The sequence below is a fragment of the Nycticebus coucang genome, chromosome 9 (assembly GCF_027406575.1).
Source record: "Nycticebus coucang isolate mNycCou1 chromosome 9, mNycCou1.pri, whole genome shotgun sequence".
NCBI classification, from domain to species: Eukaryota; Metazoa; Chordata; class Mammalia; order Primates; family Lorisidae; genus Nycticebus; species Nycticebus coucang.
In genome coordinates, this window is record NC_069788.1 from 131,511,500 (window position 1) to 131,532,543 (window position 21,044).

Below are 21,044 nucleotides of genomic sequence, written 5' to 3' on the forward strand. Positions count from 1 at the left end.
ACTGCCAAAGGAGTGTTAAAATCTCCAACTATTATAGTGCAGGAAGTTATCAAATTGTTCATATCTGTTAGGGTTTGCTTTATGAGGAGCCTTCTGGTAGGGTGCATAAATTAGTTAATTATCAAAATCTCTTCATGCTGAGTGTTTCCTTTGACAAGCATGTAGTGTCCATCATCATCTTTCCTTATCTTTGTGGTTTGAAACCAACTCTTTTCCTTCAGGCATTCCTATCGGACAAATGTTTGATCTTTCGGAGTGGTCCCACAATTCTCTAAGGGAATGATCAGTTTTTGCTCTCCATTTCTCTGCCTCTTTGAGCGTTTGAGAACGTTCAAAAGCTTTGTCTTCTATTTCAGAGATCTTTTCTTCTATCTATTACCTGTTCAACTCTATTACTGTACTGTACAGGGACTGTACTGTATTTTGGAGCTCCTCAAAGAGCTTTTACAGTTCCTTGAGTTCTTTCTCATTGTATCCATATCCTTGGAGATTTTGTCTTTGAATTCATTGATTTCTTGAGGCAACTTTTGCACAACTCTTTGGAATTCATTTCTCTCTTTTCTTCCATTCTAGTAATTTTATTAGCCATTCATATTCTGAATTCCATTTTTGACATTTCATCCATTTGTTTATGAATGGCATCTTCTGTTTTATCTCCTTTGTTTTTCCTTGTGGGATTTGATCTACTCTGATTGTTTATATTGCCAGAGTTTTTCTGCTGGTTCTGTCCACGATTATTTTTCACAGTTTGATTCATGAAGCTGGTAGGGTGAGATTAGATTCAGAGCTCCAGGAGTTATAGTTAACCAGCCCTTTACCAAAGAGCTGGGACTGGTGACTGTGGCTTTTTCCCTACAGCTTTAAAAAGGTCCGTTTCAGTCCTGCAGCCAGAGACTGAGGACCTGATTGGTGTGATGGGGGTAGATAGTTCTGTCTGGTCTTCAGCCAGCCTCTATCCAATCCTAGTGAATCAGTGGATTTGGGCTGAAATCTCAGCTGGGGAGAGATACAAGCAACTATAACACTCTGTCTCCCCCACCCCCATCAGTGACAACTGGAAGAGGAGAGTTAGTGCCTCCCACTACAACACAACCAGGGCTCAACCTAGGAGGGTCCCTGGGTGACTGGTCCAAGTCAAGAGTTCCAAACCAGTTGCCTCAGGCAGCACAATCACTGTTCAACTGGGAGAGTTTGAAAGGTCTCCATCAACCAGATAGCAAGGGTCCACTGACAGCTCAAGTGGGACTCTTCTGGTGCTCAATGGAGTCAGGAAGGCCCACCCAGCAAAAGAGTTAGTCCAGGGGCTTGGCCCCTCCTTTCCTGCCTTACACCACAGCCATGCCCTGTCACTGGTAGTGCCGTGAGGCTGTAGCCAAGTTCCCTCCAATGAGCAAATGAGCCAGGGATATGTGCCTGCCAGAGTCAAAAGGGAGTCAATGCCTCCTCAGCTGGGCTGATGCACTCTGCCACCAGCAGGCAGGAGGAGCTCAAGCCTAGATCCCTCTGGTGCTCAATGGAAACTGGGGAGTATTCCACCTGAGTCTGTTGTGAACTGGCGGTTACCATTGCAGTGTGTATTTCTCTCCTCAGAGTCCATGCTTCTGCCCCAGCCATACTCCTCCTCTGGGTACCCCTGTGGGGTGAGATCTGGCTCCCTTGGGAAGTCCACAGAATTGGGGAGGTGTCTCTCCAAAATTTAACTCCAGTGGGAGTGTACCACTGTGCCACAGATGCTGCTGCCACTGCTGCCATGCCTCCGCCTGTGCTGCTGCTGCCACTGCCCTGCTGCTGCCGTGCACTTTTGTGGTGGGCCAGTCCCCTCCCTCTGTGTCTCCCCACTTCCACTTGAGTCACAATTTCAGTGCAGCTGAACCTTGGACCATGCAATGCCCAGTCCTCCCAAGGAACCTTCAGACACTCCAGGCTCTATAGGGGGCAGGCCTTCAGACTACCAGGCAAGGGGGGAAGGCTGGACTTAGCATTCAAAATGGTGGGGAAAATATTTGTTCAACTTTTATGCCAGGCAAGATAATGCTCAGGCTCACAGCAGGATCTCTGGCTTTCAGCGGCTTTCTCCTGTGGGGTGAAACGAGGTCTTCTGTTCACTGCTTGCTTATTGAGATCACGCAGTGAGCCACTCTTTTGGGGGAGGGAATGGACTCTCATTCTCTTTGGGCTGGGTTTTGTACCTGAAATTTGTTTCCTTGGAGTCACAGCTTGCCTCAGCAGGGATGACTTGCATGCATCAATCTTCTCTCTCAGCTCAGCTCCCAACATTCAGCTTTACTGAGTTCTTTCTGACCATTATATCTCCCTCTGGATGGGAGTCTCTGTTGAAAACTGGCTCCAGTCGGCCATCTTACCTCCTCCCCCTGGAAACTTTATTTAAAAAAAACAAAACATTTTTCTTTGTTGCTGCTGTGAAAGGTATCATGTCTTTTATTTGATTCTCAGCTTGACTGTTGTTGGTGTATATGAAAGCCACTGATTAGTGAACATTGATTTTATAACCTGAGACTTTGCTGAATTTATTTATCAATTCCAGGAGTCTCCTGGTAGAATCTTTGGGGTTTTCCAGATATAGGATCATATCATCAGCAAAAAGTGAGAGTTTAACCTCTTCTTTCCCCCTTTGGATACCCTTGATTTCTTTCTCTTGTCTGATTGCTTTGGCTAGGTTTTCTAGCACTACATTGAACAAATGTGGAGATAGTGGGCAGATTTGTCTGGTTTCAGTTATAAGAAGGAAAGCTTTCAATTTCTCTGTTCAGTATGATGTTGGCAAGAAAATAAAATACCTAGGGATATATTTAAAGGAAGTGAAAGACTGCTACAGAGAGAACTACAAAACACTTAGGAAATTGCAGAGGATGTAAACTGATGGAAAAACAGCATGCTCATGGATTGGTAGAATCAACATTGTTAAAATTTCTATACTACCCAAAGTGATTACAGATTCAGTGCAATCCTCATTAATATACTGATGACATGTTTTGCAGATCTAGGAAAAGCAGTTCAATGCTTCGCAGAAAAGACCCCAAATAGCCAAAGCAACCTTAAGCAATAAGAACAAATTTAGAAACATCACTTTACCAAACTTCATGGTATACTACAAGGCTGTAATAACCAAAACAACATGGTACTGGCACAAAACCAGAGACATAGACCTATATATTGGAACAGAGAACCAAGATATAAAACGACCTTCATATTGCCATCTGATCTTTAACAAAGCATACAAAAACATACACTGGGGAAAAGAATTCCTGTTAAATAAATGGTGCTGGGAAAATTGGATAGCTATGTAAGGAAGACTGAAACAGGATCCATACCTCTCACCATTGACAAAAATCAATTCACAATGAATAACTGACTTAAACATAAGACATGAAACTATAAGAATGGTAGAATAAAATTTTGGAAAAACTCTTACAGATATTGGTCAAAGCAAAGAATTTATGAAGAAGACCACAAAGGTGATCACGGAAACAACAGAAATTAACAAATGGGACCTGATTAAACTAAAAACTTCTATATAGCATGGAAACAATCAATAGAGCAAATAGACAACCTACAGAATGGGAGAAAAAATTTGCATGCTATACAAAGGGCAGCAAGAAAAAAAAAATCAAATAATGCCATAAAAAGTGGATAAAAGACGTTAACAGTAGCTTTTCAAAAGGTGGTAGACTAATGAATGGACAACAAACATATGAAAAACACTCATCATCTCTAATCATCAGGGAAATGCAAATCAAAACCACAATAAGATACCATTTAACTCCAGTGAGAATGATGTTTATTAAAAAGTCTTAAAAACATAGATGCTGGTGTGGATGTGGAGAGAAGGGACAACTCATACACTTCTTGTGGGACTGAAAATTAATACAACCTCTATGGAAAGTAGTGTGGAGATGTCTCAAAGGATTAAAAGTAGACCTACCATGTGACCCAGCAATAACACTATTGGCTATTTAGCCAAAGGGAAAATAATAATTTTGTCAAGAAGACATATGTACATGAATGTTTATAGCAGCACAATTTATAGCCACAAAGATATGGAATCAACTCAAGTGCCTAACAATACCTGAGTGGATTAATAAAATATGATATATGTATACTACGAATACTACTTAGATATAAAAAATGATGAACTAATACCTTCTGCAACAACTTGGATGGAACTAGAGACCACTCTTCTAAGTGAAGTATTGCAAGAATAGAAAAAAACAAACATTCTATGTATTCACTATTAAATTGGAATTAATAGATCAGTATCCATGTGCACTCAATGGAAACCAAGTCGGAGGGGAGAGGAGGGAATGGGTAAATTCACACCTGACAGGTACAATGCACACTGTCTGGGTGATGGACACACTTATAACTTTAAGTCAAATCGCACAAAAGTAAACCATGTAACCAAAATAATTGTACCCCCCTAGTCTTCTGAAATAAAATCCCCCCCAATAATAACAAAGAACTTTGAAAGTCTAGAGAAAGTTACAAGAAGGTTCAAAGAACACCAAAAAGACTTAACCCAAGCAAGACTACCTCAAGGTATTTAATAATCAAGCCTCCAGAGGTCATGGATTTAAAAAAGTCCTAAAGGAAGCAAGCAAAAAGAAAAGTAACATATAAAGGAGCTCTGACTTCTCAGTGGAAACCTTATAGGCTAGGAGATAGTGGATGACATGTTCAAAGTGCTGAAGGAAAAAAAATCTTAAACCTAAATATTAGACCCTGCAAATATATCCTCAAACATGAAAGTGAAATATAGAATTTTCCATACATACAAAAGGTAAGGGATTTCATTGACACCAGATCTGTTCTATAAAAAATGCTAAAAGGAGTTCTTCAATATGAAAGAGAAGGGCATTAATGAGCAATAAAAAGTCATCTACTCGATTGCTGCAATTGTGATGTATAAACCACTTATATCTTGAGTAGGGAGACCAAAAGACAAACCTATGAAAAATTACTATAACAACTTTTTGAGAGGCAATATAAAAAGATATAGATGGAAACAACAAAAAGGTAAAGAGCTGGGGTGGAGAAATGGAGTTAAAGTGCAGGATTTTTGTTAGATTTCTCTTTGCTTGTTTTTGTTTGTAAGCAGAGTTGTCATATGTTTAAAATCATTGATTTAAAAATTTTTTTTTGCCAGCCTCATGGTAACCTCATAATAATAAAACCACAACAGATACACAAAAAAAGTAAGATGCAGGAAATTAATACATACCAGAGAAAATCCCTTTTAACAAAGGAGCACAGGAAGGGAACAAAGGAGCACAGGAAGGGAACAAAAGAGGACCAGAAAACAACAGAAAACATTGTTAATGATGGTAAGTCTTCACCATCATTAACAACACTGAAGGTAAATGAACTAAACCCTCCGATCAAAAGGTGTTGAATGGCTGGTTGGATTAAAAAAATAAAGACCAAAGTATATGTTATCTACAAGAAACACACTTCACCTATAAAGGCACACAGAGACTCAAAATAAAGAGATGAAAAAAGAAATTCCCTGCAACCAAACCAAAACCAAAAACCCAAAGAGCAGAAGTAGCTATATTTCTATCACATAAAATAGATTGTCAAGACAAATCTGCAAAAAGTGAGAAAGTCACTATGTAATGATAAAGGAGTCAATTCAGTAAGAGGATATAACAATTATAAATATTAATATATATGCACCCAACACTGGAGCACCCAAATATAGAGAGCAGATATCATCAGAGTTAAGGAGAGATATAGACCTCAATATAATAATTGTTGAAGACCTAAATACACTCCACTTTCCTCATTGGATAAATCATCCTGACAGGAAATCAAGAAAGAAACATTGAACTTAATCTGTACTATAAACCAAGTAAATCTTAATAGGTATTTATAGAAAGCTTCATCTAACAGCTGCTGAGTACACATTCTTCTCAGCTCACATATCATTCTCAAGGTTAGATCACATGGTAGGCCACAAAACAAGTCTTAAAAAATTTGAAATTATACCAGATATTTTCTGTGATCTCAATGGAATAAAACTAGAAATCAGTAACAAAGGGAACTATACAAACACATGGAAATGAAACAATATGCTCCCAATTGACTCATGGGCCGATGAGATTAAGAAGGAAATTTTAAAAATTTCTATAAACAAATGAAAACACAACATATCAAAACCTATGGGATATGGCAAAGGTAATAATAAGAGGAAAGTTTGCAGTAGTAAGTGCCTACATCAAAAAGTAGAAAGGGTTAGCCGGGCGTTGTGGTGGGTGCCTGTAGTCCCAGCTACTCGGGAGGCTGAGGCAAGAGAATCGCTTAAGCCCAGGCGTTGGAGGTTGCTGTGAGCTGTGTGAGGCCACGGCACTCTACCTAGGGCGATAAAGTGAAACTCTGTCTCTACAAAAAAAAAAAAAAAAAAGTAGAAAGGGTTCAAATAAACAATCTAATGATGCATCTTAAAGAACTAAAGAAACAAGAGTAAACCAAACCCAAAATTAATAAAAGAAATAAGAAAGATCAGAGCAGAAAGAAATGAAATTGAAACAAAAAATATAAAAGATCAACAAAACTAAACATTTATTTGAAAAGATAATAAAAATTGACACACGTTTAGCCCAACTAAGAAGAAGAGAGAGAAAGCCTGAATAAAGAAAGTCAGAGGTGAAAAAGAAGATGTTACAACTGATACCACAGAAATCTAAATGATCATTAGAACAATAAACTGGAAAACCTAGAAGAAATAGATAAATTCCTGGACATATACAGTCTACCAAGATTGAACCAGGAGAACATCTAAAACCTGAATAAGTAGTGAGATAGAAGCAGCAATAAAAAGTCTCCCAGCAAAGAAAAGACCACAACTTGATGGCTTCACTGCTGAATTCTACCAAACATTCCAAAAAAATCAAGGAGAAGGGAATAATCCTAAAGTCATTCCACAATACCTGTATCTCCTTGATTCCAAAATCAAGAAAAAAGAAAACTGTAGGCCACTATTTTTGATAGACATAGATGTGAAAATCTTTAGCAAAACACTAGCAAACCCAGTGAATCCAGGCAGCAGCTACCATGGCTGTTCCCTTCTCTGGTTCTCCTTGCCATTACCCTTTTGTGTCCAGAAACATGGCCTCTGGTGTGGCTGTCTCTGATGGTGTCATCAAGGTGTCAGTGACATGAAAATGTGCAAGTCTTCCACGCCAGAGGTGAAGAAGCAAGAAGCCAGTGTTCTACCTGAGTGAGGACAAGAAGAACAGCACCCTGGAGGAGGGCAGGGAGATCCTGGTAGGTCATGTGGGTCGGACTGTTGACAACTCCAACGCCACCTTTGTCAAGATGCTTCCAGACTGTGCCCTCTATCATGCAACTTATGGGACAAAGGAGAGCAAGAAGGAGGACCTGGTGTTTTGTTTTGTTTGTTTTTTAGGGCCCCTGAATCTGCATACCTTAAGAGCAAAATGATTTATGCCAGATCCACAGATGCCATCAAGAAGCTGACAGAGAACAAGCACAAATTATAAGCAAACTGCTCCAGGAGGTCAGGGACTGCTGCACCCTGGCAGAGAAGCTGGCGTCTCCTGGAGGGCAAGCCTGTGTTAGCTCTCTCCTGCTCCCTGCCTGGAGCATCTGGCAGCCCCAGAAGTGACCCTGGACTTTGCAGGCTGCCCCCTTCCTTCCAGATGGGAGGGGCTGGGGGGATCCGAGCAGGGGGAGGACAATTCCTTTACCCCAGTTGCTAAACAGCCCCCACCTCTGGATTTTTCTCCTGCCTCCATCTCTGAAGGTTCTGGCCTTCTCAAACCATTTTTGATTATCTGATTCCTCTTGGGTTGAAGCAGACCAAGTTTCCCCCAGGAACCCAGTTTTGGGGGGGCTGTATTCTTTTTAACAACACCCCTACATTTCACCTGTTCCATTCCTTCCCTTGCTGGTAACTTCTAACCACAATAGTGACTCTGTGCTTGTCTGTTTAGTTTACATGGGTATAAAAGGAGTGTTGTGGAGATGACCCCTCCTTTTTCCCCTGGTTGCAGCCATTCATGGAAGCAGGACCACTAAGGGAGCTTTGATTAAAACACACATACACGCAAAATACTAGAAAACTAAATTCAGTAACACATTAAAAAGATGATTCATCATGATCAAGTGGTATTCATCCCAGAAGTGCAAGGATGGTTCAACATTCATAAATTTGTCAATAGGATATATCATAGTAAAAGAATGAAGAACAAAAGCCATATGATTATTTCAATTGATACTAACAAAGGATTTGATAAAATTTAACATTTCTTCATGATAAAAACTCTTAAAAAATAGGTATATAAGGAACTTACCTCAATATTATGACCCTAGCTAGTACCATAGTGAACAAGGAAAAACTGAAAGCCTTTTCAGAACAGGATGAGGATGCCCACTTTCACCACTGTTATTCATCATAGTACCGAGGGTTCTAGTGAGAATAATCAGACGAGAGAGAAATTAAAGGGCATCTGAATTGAAAAGGAAAACTTCAAATTATCCATATTTACATATTTTATGATCTTATATCTAAAGAAATATAAAGAGCCCCCCAAATCTATTAGAAGTGATAAATTCAGTGAAGATGCAGAATACAAAATTAATATGTAAATAAGTAGCATTTCTATATGCCAACAGTAAATAATCTGAAAAAGAAAAATGTAATTCCACTTACAATAGCTAAAAATAAAATACTTAGAAGTAAAATTAAAGAAGTGAATGATCTGTGCAATGAAAACTATAAAACATTGATGAAAGGAATTAAAGACACAAAAAATGGAAAGATATTCTGTGCTCATTGATTGAAAGAATCAATATTGTTCAAATATTTGTATAATCCAAAGCAATCTACAGTTTCGGTGCAATTCCCATCAAAATACCAATAGCATTCTTCACAAAAATAGAAAAAATAATCATAAAATTTATATGGAACCACAAAAGATCCAGAATAGCCAGAGCCATCCTGAGCAAAAAAAACACTGGAGGAATCACATTACTTGACTTTAAATTATGCTGCAGAACCGTATCACCAAAACAGCATGGTACTGGCATAAAAATAGGCACATAGACCAATGGAACAGGATAGAGAACCCAGAAATAATCCACACATCTTTATGAACTTACCTTTGACAAAGGTGCCAAGAACATATGGTAGGGAAAGGATAGTCTCTTCAATAAATGGTGCTGGAAAACCTGGATATCCATATGCAGAAAAATGAAACTAGGCCCTTAACTCTTGCTATAAAAAGTAAACTGTGGGACCATTCCTGTAGTTCATATTACAAGGCTACATGTCAATTCTATTAAGTATAGAGTATAAATGTCTTAACACAATAATCAAGTAAATGAGATGAAGGCTATATTAACTAGTTTGATGTAAGCATTCTAAATTGTATTTAAAATCAGCACATGGTACCCCAGAAATGCATTAATGTGTACATGATCTATGTGTTTATGACTCAATTTAAAAAATAAAGTCTTGAATCTAAGACTTGAAACTATGAAACTACTAAAAGAAAACATTGGGAAAACAATTCAGAGACTTCGGTCTGGGCGAAGATCAGAGGGAAGAGGGAAAATCTTTTTCTTCAGTATTAGTTTTCTTCAGTTTTGACCTCTTAAGCTTCTTCCCTTCTCATAAGTCTGGGTTATCAGTTGTCTTTAACGAAGACTCCCAAAATGCCGACCATCAGGCTGAGTCTGCTGCTCACTCTGGACCAGGTCCTGTTTGCAGATATTTTCTTCTAGTCTGTGGCTCGTCTTCTCCTTCTCGTGATAGTTGTCTTTCACCAAGCAGAAAATTTTAATGACATCCAGCTTATTCTTTCATAGCATGTGGCTTTAGTATTGCATCTAAAAGGTCATTGCTAAGCCCAAATCATAGATTTTCACCTTAGTTATGTTCTAGGAATTTTATAGTTTTATTTTTTGCATTTAGGGCTATGATAGATTTCATGTTGTAGCTTATTTTGTGAGCTAACGGTCAAGGTTCATATTTTTGCACATGGGCCTCTAATGGTTTTAGCATCACTTTTGAAAACTATTATCCTTTCCCCATGGGATTGCCTTGGCACTTTTGTTGGAAATTAATTGTATATGTGTGGGATTATTTCTGGAGTCTTTTTCTCTTTAATTAATATATGTGTTTATTATGCTAACACCATGCTACTTGATTATTTAGTTTATATATAATAAGCATTGAAGTCAGGTAGCGTAAGTCCTCCCACTTCTTTTTTTTTTTTTAACACTATTTTTGATGATCTAAGTCACTTGTATTTCCATGTAAATTTTAGAATCTGCTTATCAATTTCTATGAATAAATTTTACCTGGATTTTCTTCCTGTATTGTACAGTGCAATATGGTGAGAAAAAGAAATGAAAGGTATATTGATTAAAAAGGAAGGGTCGGTGCCTGTGGCTCAAGCGGCTAATGTGCCAGCTACATACACCTGAGCTGGCGGGTTCGAATCCAGCCTGGGCCCACCAAACAACAATGATGGCTGCAACCAAAAAATAGCCGGGCGTGTGGCAAGCGCCTGTAGTCCCAGCTACTTGGGAGGTGGAGGCAGGAGAATCACTTGAGCCTAAGAGTTGGAGGTTGCTGTGAACTGTGATGCCACAGCACTCTACCCAGGGCTCAGCTTGAGGCTCTGTCTCAAAAAAAAAAAGAAAAAAAAAAAGGAAAAAGGAAAATTCTCTGTTTGCAGATTCACTCTAATAGTGATTCATTTCTTCATTTGGTTCATGAGAATTTTGCTAGTTCATCTTTGGAGAGTTTTCCCTCTATTAATGCCTCGAACACCCTCTATGCCCTGAACTGTGAAATGGAATCTACATAAATGCTATTAGAACTAATAAGTGGGTGTAACAGTTTCACAGGCTGCAAGGTAAAATATCCAAGAAAATTGCTTATCTGTGTACTAGTAATTAACTTAAAACACTATTTACAATTAAAACACAATACCATTTACAATTAAAACATAATACTTGTATAAATACAATATTTATACCAGCATAAAAACATGAAATTCTTAGGCAAGGATTTAACAAAGGATTATGTGTTGAATAGAACAGCTTTGCTTGTATTTGAAAGGAAAAGCATTTAGTTTTGGTGTTACCTACAGGTTTTTCTTCAGTGTTCTTTATCAGATTGAGGAAATTCCTTCTATTCCTAGTTGTTGAAACTTTTGATCAAAAATGAACGTTGAGTTTTGTTAACTGTTTTTTTTTCTTTCTGTACCTATTGAGAAGATTATATAGTTTTCTTTTTTTAGTCTGTTCATACGTGGAAATACATGGATTGATTTGTGAATGTTGAACTAGCGTTGAGATAGAACTAGCCTGAGATAAAGTTCACTTGGTCGTACAGATGTATATCTTTTTAATGTATTGTTGTATTTCTTTAGATAGACTTTAAGAATTTTTGTGTCTATGTTATTCTTCATAAAAATATTGGCCTGTGTTTTTTTCCTTAAGATTTTTGCCTGGTAAGATAATTTTGATAGTAAGATAATTCCACCCTCATAGAATGATTTGGGAGATACTTCTTTATCTTCCATTTTGTGAAATGAAGATTTTGTGAAAATTTTATCTTATTTCTTCCATAAATATTTGATAAAATTTCCTAGTGAAGCCATATGTTCCTGTTTTTTAAGTTACAAATGTAATTTCTTCAATATGAGGCGACTTGTGTTATTTGTTTCTTCATAAGTGGACTTTTATTGTATATGCCTTTCAAAGAATTTGTCATTTCATTAAAGTTTTTCAAGTTTATTGGCTTATTATTATTCATGATAGATCTTTATTATCCTTTTAGTGTCTATAGGATTCATAATGATGTCCCTTACTTCATTTCTGAGAATGGTTACTTGTTTTTTTCCTCTGTTTTAGACTGATCAGTGTGGCTAGAGATTTATTATTTTTGTTTTCGTATCTCAAAAACTTTTAATTTCAATGATTTTCTCTATTGTTTTTCTTTTTGCAAAAATTTCATTGATTTCTGCTTTTGTTTTTATTATTTCCTTTTTTGTGCTTATTTTTTTTTAGTTAAGCCATATACATATAGATCACATATACATTAATGCATTTATGGGATACAATGTGCTGATTTTATATACAATTTGGAGTGCTTAGATAAAATTAGTTAACATAGGGTTTCACCTCATTTACTTAATTATTGTGTTAAGACATTTATATTCTATACTTAGTAGACATGACATTTACCTTTGCAATATGCTCCATAGGTATGATCCCACTGTTTACCCTCCCTCCATCAAATCTCCACCCTCCCCTCCCATCCCTCTCCTTTCCTCTCCTACATCCTGGGCTATAGTTGTGATTTATCTTTCATATGAAAGTGTGAGTGGTTATAAATTGGTTTCATAATAGTATTGAGTCTTATTCATTGCAGCTCAATTCATAATTGCCAAGTCATGGAAGAAGCCCAAGTGCCCATTGACCCATGAATGGGTTAATAAATTGTGGTATATGTATACCATGGAATACTATGCAGCCTTAAAAAAGGATGGAGATTTTACCTCCTTTATGTTTACATGGATGGAGCTGGAACATATTCTTATTAAAGTATCTCAAGAATGTGTGCTTATTTTTGTTATATTTTCCTATTATTTGTCCATGTTCTTAAGAACATAAGCATTGATTTTAAATCTTTATATTTTTATAACATAAGCACTGCTTTAGCTGCATCCCACTAATGTTGATATATTTTATTTTCACTTTTATTCAGTTCAAAATATTTTCTCATTTTCTTTCCTTTTTTTTTATTGTTAAATCATAGCTGTGTACATTAGTGCAATCACCTGTACCCATTCTAAGATGAACCATAGATGTGGTCCCACCCATTACTCTCCCTCCATCAAAATCTCTCCCCTCCCTTCCCCTTCCTTGGCCCTTTCCCCATAGTCTTGTGCTATAGTTGGGTTATAGTCTTCATGTGAAAGCTATAATTTAGCTTCATAGTAGGGCTGAGTACATTGGATACTTTTTCTTCCATTCCTGAGATACTTTGCTAAGAAGAATATGTTCCAGCTCCATCCATGTAAACATGAAAGAGTAAAGTCTCCATCTTTCTTTAAGGCTGCATAGTATTCCATGGTATACATGTACCACAATTTGCTAGAAGACCGATGCAAGATCTACAAACACATGATAAAAAGCTCATCATCCTTAATCATCAGAGAAATGCAAATCAAAACTACTTTGAGATATCACCTAACCCCAGTAAGAGTAGCCCCCATAACAAAATCCCAAAACCAGAAATGTTGGCGTGGATGTGGAGGAAAGGGCACACTTCTACACTGCTGGTGGGAATGCCCACTAATAGGTTCCTTCTGGAAGGATGTTTGGAGAATACTTAGAGACCTAAAAATAGACCTGCCATTCGATCCTATAATTCCTTTACTAGGTCTATACCCAGAAGATCAAAAGTCACAATATAACAAGACATCTGTACCAGAATGTTTATTGCAGCCCAATTCATAATTGCTAAGTCATGGAAGAAGCCCAAGTGCCCATCGACCCACGAATGGATTTTCTCATTTTCTTTGTGACTTCTTTCACTTATAGGATATTTACAAGTGTGTTCTTATTTCCAGATATTTGGGGGAACTGTCTAGAAACATCTTTGTTATTGATTTCTTATTTAACTCTGGTTAGATAACATACTCTGTATGTTGTAAACCCTTTTAAATTTACTGAGACTTGTTTTGTTGCCCAGCTTGGGGTCAAGGTAAGCATTTCATGTGTACTTGATAAAAATGTGTACTTTTTGGGGTATGTGTGTGTGTGTGTAATATTCTATAAGTGTCAAGTAGATTAATTTTGTTGCCAGTGTTGTTCTAGTGTTTTATATCTTTACTGAATTTCTGTCTACTTTTTCTGTCAATTATTGAGATTGGGCTATTGAAATGACCAATTATAATTATGAATTTGTCTATTCTTCTAATTGCATCAATTTTTGCTTCATGCCTTTTGTTGAGGATCCTGTGGACCTCAATCTGGGACAGTGGTCAGCAAGGGAGATGGTGCTGGAGAAATCATGAGACTTCACACCAAACTATAGCATAAAGCCTGGAAGCCTGGAAGGGCATATGTTGTTTCATGTGCCTGGTGGCAGCCTTAAAACAATGCAGCAACCTGTCCTACTTCTCAGGAGTCTTTTTATTAGGTACCATAACAGAGTATAAGTGCAAAAGTGCATGGCAGTCTGTAGTCAAGGTTAAAAATGAGACGTGAGATTATAGCCCCAAGGAAGGTTGGATAAAGGTTGGATAAATAGGGACATAGGGTAATGGGAACATCTGAAGTGGCTAGATAATATACACAGGGAGAAAAGAAAGGGAGGTGGGGAAACAAGTTTCATCCCTTTGAGCTATCTTAACTTTCCTAACTTAGCTCACCTGTACTGCTGAATCCCCATGCAGAGATAGTCAAGCAGCCATTCCCCTGACTGGGCAATTTACCCTGAGTTGGAAAGTCTGTGAGGAATTTGGCATGCCTGCCTCCCACAGCTTTTAGAAGCTTTTTTATTGTCTGAACAAATATTCAGGATTGTTGTAATTCTGGTGAATTGATCCCTTTGTCATTATGAAATTTTCCTTTCTGGGGGTGGGGGATGGGGGGATATTTCTTATTCTAAAATTTACTTTGGTCTTAGTATAGCCACTTAGATTTCATATGATTATTGTTAGTGTGGTTTGTCTTTTTATATCTTTTTTACTTGTAACTATTCTATGTCTTTTTAATTAAAGTAAATTTCTTATTTACTTTAGTTTAGTATTGCTCTTTCATACAATTTTACATGCTGTTTTTTAGTTTGTAAGTTTAGACTATTTCAATTTAAGATGATTATTACTATAGTTGGATTTAAACCTACTATTTCAATATTTGTTTTCTGATTGTCTTACCTGTTCTTTGTTCTATTTACTTTATTTCCTACCTCCTTTTGGATAATAAGTATTTTGATTCAATTTTAGCTTATTTATTTTTGCTTATTAGCTATACCTTTTTGTTATTTTAGTGTTTGCTCACAGGGATGTCCAACCTTTTTTTTTCTTCTCCCACTCATTGCTACCATAAGAGTTGTCTTGGACCACACATTAAATACCTAAACACTAATGAAATTTGATGAACCAAAAAGGTCCGTACTTAGTTTTCACAATATCTGATGCCACAGATAAGCAAAATAGGTCTCAGATAATCTACATGTGGCCTGTGGGCTGCAGGTTAGACACCCTGCATCTAGAGTTTATAGTATAACTTTTTAATTTGTCACAGTCCACCTTAAAATAATATTACAGTACTTTCTGTATGGTGGATGTAAGAACCTTACAACTATATACTGTTTTTTCACTCTTGGCCTTCGTGTTGTTATTGTCATATGTTTTATGGCTGCATCTGTTATGTACCCAGGGACTATGGACTAAATGTTCATTTTGCCTAGTCGTCAATGTGATAGAATTCAGAGGTGGCTCCCTTGGGAGATAATTAGATCATGAGCATGGAGCCCTCCCATATGGGATTAGTACCCTTATAAGAATTGAGTATACTTCCCCTGTCTTTGCTCTTTGTCAAAGACAAAGGAATGATCATCTGCAAACCTGTAATGCAGGTCCTAACCAGATACTGACTCTGCCAGTGCCATGATCTTGGATTTCTCAGGTCCAGAATTGTGAGAAATAAATGTTGTTTAAGCCACCCAGTCTATGATAATTTGTTATAGAAGCCCAAATTGACTAAGACACCCAACAATGCGGTATCGTTATAGTTGCTTTAAAATTTATCTTTTTTTCTTTTCTTTTTTATTGAGACAGAATCTCATTCTGTCACCCTGGGTGGAGTGCTATGGTGTCCTAGCTCACAGCAACCTCAAACTCTTGGGCTTGAGTAATCCTCTTGCCTCAGCCTCCTGAGCAGCTGGGACTATAATACCTGCTACAATACAATGCCTGGCTAGTTTTTTCTATTTTTAGTAGAGATGGAGTGTTACTCTTGCTCAGGCTGGTCTCAGACTCCTGAGCTCAAGGGATCTTTCTGCCTCAGCCTCACAGAATGGTAGGATTATAGTTGTGAGCTACCATTCCTGGCCAGCTGCTTTAAAATTTATCTTTCAAATAGATTAAAACTAAAAAAAATTACATCTGCCTACCTTTTTATCATATCTAGTGTTCTTCATCCTTTTTTGTAGGTACAAATTTCTGTCTGGTATTATTTACCTTTTTTTTTTTTTTTTTTTTTGAGACATAGTATTACTATGTTGCCCTCGGTAGAGTGCTGTGGTGTCACGGATCACAGCAACCTCAAACTCTTGGGCTGACATGATTCTCTTGCCTCAGCCTCCCAAGTAGCTGGGACTACAGGCACCTGCCACAATACCTGGTTGTTTTTTTTTGTTACAGTTGTCATTGTTGTTTAGCAGGCCCGGGCTGGGTTCACACCCACCAGCCTTGGGGTATGTGGCCGGCACCCTAACTACTGAGCTATGGGTGCCAAGCCTATTATTTGCCTTTTACTGAAGGAATTCCTTAAATATGTGCAGTGATGCTTGTGATATATTCTTTTACCTTTTGTATGACTTAAATAGTCTTTATTTCAGTTTCATTAGTGAAGGATATTTTTTCTGGGTATCAAATTCTAGTTTGCCAGGGTTTATTTTTGTTCTTCTTCATTGTTTTAAAGATGTTGTTCCACTGTCCTCTGGCTTGTATTGTTTCTGATGAGAAGTATATCTGTCATTCTTAACTTTGCTTCTTTGTTTGAATATAATGTCTTATTTCTACTTGCTGCTTTTAAGATTTTCTTGTTATCACTGAGTTTTCCACAACCTGATTGATTTGGTGTTCTAATTGTTTCTGCTTAGAGTTTGTTGAGATTCTTAGATATGTGGCTTCATAATTTTTTTCATATTTGAAAATTTGTTTGGCCACTGTTTCTTCAAATATTTTTTCTATGTTCCTTTTTTTCTGGAACTTCAATTATATATATACTAGGATGCATCATGTTGTTGGCAGCCATTGATCCCTTTTGCTAAAAGTTTTCTTTCTCTGTGTTTTGTTCTTGATAGTTTTTATCAGTATGTATTCGTGTCAATATTTTTTTTACTATAATGCCTGATCTGTTAATCTCATCTGTGCGTGTGTGTGTGTATGTATATATAGTATGTATATACACATAGTTAGGTTATAGTGTTTATGTTTGTTAGGTGAGGCCCCTATTGAAGTTGTATCCCTTACCCAGGAGGTGTGCCATATACCCTTACGTTGTGCCCATTAGGTGAGAGCACACCAACTCCCCTCTCTTCTCCTCTTTTCCCCTCCCTTTCCCCCCCCGCCCCAACTTGCATTAAATTGAGTTTTTCTCTTGTTTAGGCATGTATTAATTTGTCTACTGGCTTCATATTAGTATTGAATATATTGGATACTTACTTTTCCATTCTTGTGATACTCTACTAAAGAAAATGTTTTCTAACTCTATCCAGGTTAAGTCTCCATATTGTTTCTTTATTTATAGATGAATAGTGTTCCATGGTATACGTATAGCACAGTTTATTGATCTGTTCAAGAGCTGATGGGCACTTTGGTTGATTCCACATCTTGAGGATTGTGAATTCAGTTGTGATAAATAATCTAGTGCAAATATCCTTACAATAAAATGATTTTTTTTTTTCTTCTGGGTAGATGCCTAATAATAGGATTGTCAGATCAAATGGAAGGTCTATTTTGAGTTTTTGAGCATTCTCCATACTTCTTTCCAAAGAGGGTGTATTAGTTTGCAGTCCCACAAGCAATGTAAAAGTGTTCCCTTTTCTCCACAACCGTGCCAGCATATGCAACTTTGGGACTTTGTGATGCGGGCTATTTTCACTAGGGTTATGTGATATCTTAAGGTGGTTTTGATTTGCATTTCTCTGATGATGCAGGATAATGAGCATTTCTTCATGTGTTTTTTGGCTGTTCATCTCATCAGTTTATTTTTTATCTCAGGTGTCATACTAATCATGTCTATAAATTTTATTTATGTCTTTTTTACCTTCCCCTCTATTTTACACATACTTAAGAGGAGTATATTTATAATATCTATTTAAAAAACCATGTTTAATTATTTTTATTATATTTTCTGTCATTACTGGGCCTGTTTCTATTTCTTGATCTGCCCATTTTGCTTTTTGTGCCTGCCTGGTAATTTTTGGTTGAATGATAGATATTGTGAATTTTATATTATTGAGTGGTGGTTTGTTTAATTTCTTGAAATATTTCTGGATTTGTCCTGGGTGGGAGTTAAGCTGTTCTGCAGTAGTCTAATCTTCTTGAGACTTGCTTTTAAGCTTTGTTAGGTGAGTACATATGAAACTTTAAAGTACTGGTAATTGGGCCTCACTGCTGGAGCAATTTATCTCTACTTTATGCTCTGTACATTAACATTTTTACATACTGGTTAATGGGCACAAAAATTATTCTTAGGCATTTGTGAGCTCTGAGAGTGTTTTTGACCATATCTTTCTGGTGGTGCTTTCTCTGGTCTTGGTCATTTCTTCATATAAATGTGCTTATCTGTCCTCAAAGACTCAAATGAAACCCTATACAGATATCCAGAGCAGTCTGTGAATTCCTTTTTCCTTCAGTACTTTACCCCACATATTCTAGTGACGGTGCCTTCACCAAACTCCACACTCTTTCTGTTCAACTCAACGTGATTGTGTTCTGCCTCTGTTTGGCCTCCCCTTGCCTGTGCTATGCTGTGCTCTCTGGGCAGCAAGCTGGGGCATTCAAATAGATCATTTTAATTTTTTCATTTCTTTTGGACATCACTGTTTTGTGCTGTTTTCCTGTATTTTGAAACCATTTTCATATATTTTTACCAATGCTTTAGTTTTTGAAGGCAGGAGGTTAAATTTTTTCCCTACTACATTATGATTGTAACTGGATTCCTTACCTTTTTCCATACCAATTTACAATAGTTATAAAAACCATAATAACACATTATAGACTGTATATAAAAGAAAAATAGCAATGCCATTATACAAAATTTTATCATCTTAGCATATTTTCTTTCAGTTCTTTTTTTTTTTTGTCCTATATGAAATTTTTAGGCAGCACTGTTAGTATAATGAGATTTTGGAGTTTTTTGATCCTATAATTTAATTTTAGTGTTCTGTTTTTTACTTTTTTCTCCTTTTTTTAAATCTTGAGAACATTGCCCTCTTTAAGATTCTTTTTTTTTTTAACCTGAAAAATGTATGAATGATTGGACCACCTTTGTAAAAAAATATAGTGGCATGGATTGGAAATATGAAAGTGTTCAATAAATTGTTGTTGCTAGCCATTGTAATTACACTATGTATGCAGTTCCATATCCTGATTATTGAAATAATTATAAACATTTATGCATTGTTTTCTAGCATTACTGATGCATAATCATAAACTCTTCCTTATTTGGTGGTTACTTAACAATTTTCCGTAGTCACATAATATATTTTCATACCTATAGCTGTCTAATACAAATTAAAAAAATGTCAGTACAGACATTCTGAAGTTCAGTCTTGGTTTGAGACCTACAGTGGAGGTCTCCCTGCATAAGTTCACCTGGAATTTGCTGGAGCCCAGAAGCTTCAGTTCCTCTCCATGTCTTCATTGTCCTTTCCTATTTCTTCTCAAGAATGAAAAATATTTCCTGTTCAGTATTTTCTGAGAAGCAAGGTGTTGAGCCGCTGAAACCCAGGGCATATTGCTGTGGGAACGTTCTCTGCTCAGCTCGGAGGTTTGGGAATAACAGGCTTTGGATCAAGTGTCCTCATCTCACTCAATTCCTCTTGTCTTCTTTTCTTTCAGGGCAAGGAGTTAGCTCTTGTCTGTTTGGATGTATAGTTCAAACTCTAAAGACTAAACTTAGTTTTGTACAAATTGTTTACATTTTTGTAAAAATGCTTAAGAGCGATTAAGTTTATAGAATCAGATTTTGAACAGTATCTTGGAAGAGGATCATTCTAAAACCTATTCACAGGTACAGTGTGTCCGTAGGCAAATTAATTATCCTTATCTGTTTGATTTTTCTCATGAGAAGCAATGGTTTGTTAAGGAAAGATCAATGTTTTACTGAGAATGGGCCAACTAAAACATTAACTGTAGATAGATCCTTCCTGGGAAAAGAGAACAACTGAGTTGTAAAAGCCTATGACATTTAAGTATGTGATGTCAGATGGACCCTAACCTTTGTTACTGTGGAGTCCTTGGTTGAAAAAACGTAACTCTTTCCCAAAACAGAGGAAAGGGCTCATAGTCTTATCCCAATATGTAGAGAAACCACCATGTTCCCAGTCAGGAATGAAATGGGGTCCAGAGGGTGAATAGGGATTTTTCCTGGTTCGCTTCAAGCCTCTTTCTGTTGTGCTGGGTTTGCCTGGCTGCTTCTTAGCAGCTCCTCTCTTTCCTTCTCCCACTCTGTCCCCACCAAGGCCTGCCTGCAGTGGTCTCCCTTCCCTCTTACTTCCTACCAGGCCCATTGGCCATAGAGCTTGAGGTTTTTCAGAACACCCTCTGGAAAGCGGATCTCTTTTGTGAGTAATGTGTACCCATAGCCTAACTTTGACGTATTTTCCCCCCTAGAAATCCTTTTCTCACCTCAGTAGGGAATAGTGCATGGTGGGCCAAGTGGGCAGAGAATCTTTTTGTAATACTGCAAAGATTAATATTCACAAGACAAGTGCTAAAATGTCCCTAATTAATGAATTGTTTCCTATTTCTGACCATTAATGCAAGCTGTCCGTCAGCATAGAATAAAAAATAGAATGACATGTGAAAATACCTGAAAGTAAGCTGATGTCTTTCCCTGCTCTATGGACTTCCAGGACTGCATTTGTTTCTAGAGGTATTATAAAAGGGCTGTGGGCTTCTCTTAATTTTTGTACGTATTGTGAAATTTTGGACATGTTTAGTGAGGAGTTATTAGTGTCAGAAACTGCACTGATTCATGCTCAGAAAAATGTGATGGTCAATTTTGGGGTAAATCTGGGG

General features: G+C 37.2%; 1 protein-coding gene and 1 pseudogene across 2 annotated transcripts in view; both read left to right on the forward strand.

Moving 5' to 3' along the window:
- The window catches only part of SYT16 (synaptotagmin 16), a 453,110-nt gene that overhangs the window by 108,931 nt on the left and 323,135 nt on the right, over positions 1-21,044 (forward strand). The gene's annotated exons all lie outside the window — the stretch shown is intronic.
- LOC128593833 (cofilin-1-like) lies at positions 6,555-7,645 on the forward strand (annotated as a pseudogene).